Source organism: Callithrix jacchus, chromosome Y (assembly GCF_049354715.1).
Source record: "Callithrix jacchus isolate 240 chromosome Y, calJac240_pri, whole genome shotgun sequence".
NCBI lineage: Eukaryota > Metazoa > Chordata > Mammalia > Primates > Cebidae > Callithrix > Callithrix jacchus.
This window is the reverse complement of record NC_133525.1, coordinates 5,677,971-5,678,570: the sequence shown is the minus strand read 5'-3', so window position 1 is coordinate 5,678,570 and position 600 is coordinate 5,677,971.

Below are 600 nucleotides of genomic sequence, written 5' to 3'. Positions count from 1 at the left end.
TAGGGAAGAGTCAGAACCATGGCAATAGCCAAGATTGCATTTCCCGGGGCAGGAGTCTAAGAGTCAGAGTTAGATCTGTTTAGACTGAAACTTGAAAAATACAGGGATGGGAAAGTCTGATCTTTCCTCAAAGGGTGAACCGAAGACCATATGTATTAGTCTGTTTTCACACTGCTGATAGAAACATATCCAAACGGGGCGAATTACAGAGGAAAGAGAGATTTAACAGACTCACAGTTCCACATGCCTGGGGAGGCCTCAGAATCATGGCAGAAGGCAGGAAGGCGCAAGTCACATCTTACATGGGTGGTAGCAGGCAAAGAGAGAGAGCCGTGCAGCGGAACTCTCCTTCTTTAAAAAGATTGTATTTATTCATTATTATACTTTAGGTTCTGGGGTACACAGGCAGATTATGCAGGATTGTTTCACAGGTCTATATATGCCATGGTGGTTTGCTGCATGCATCCCCCCATTGTCTACATTAGGTAATTATATACATAATATTATATCATAATGATTATATGTAATATTATATTATAATTATATTATATACTTCTATAACATTCATATATAATTATATAATACAAGTACCCTGTCCCT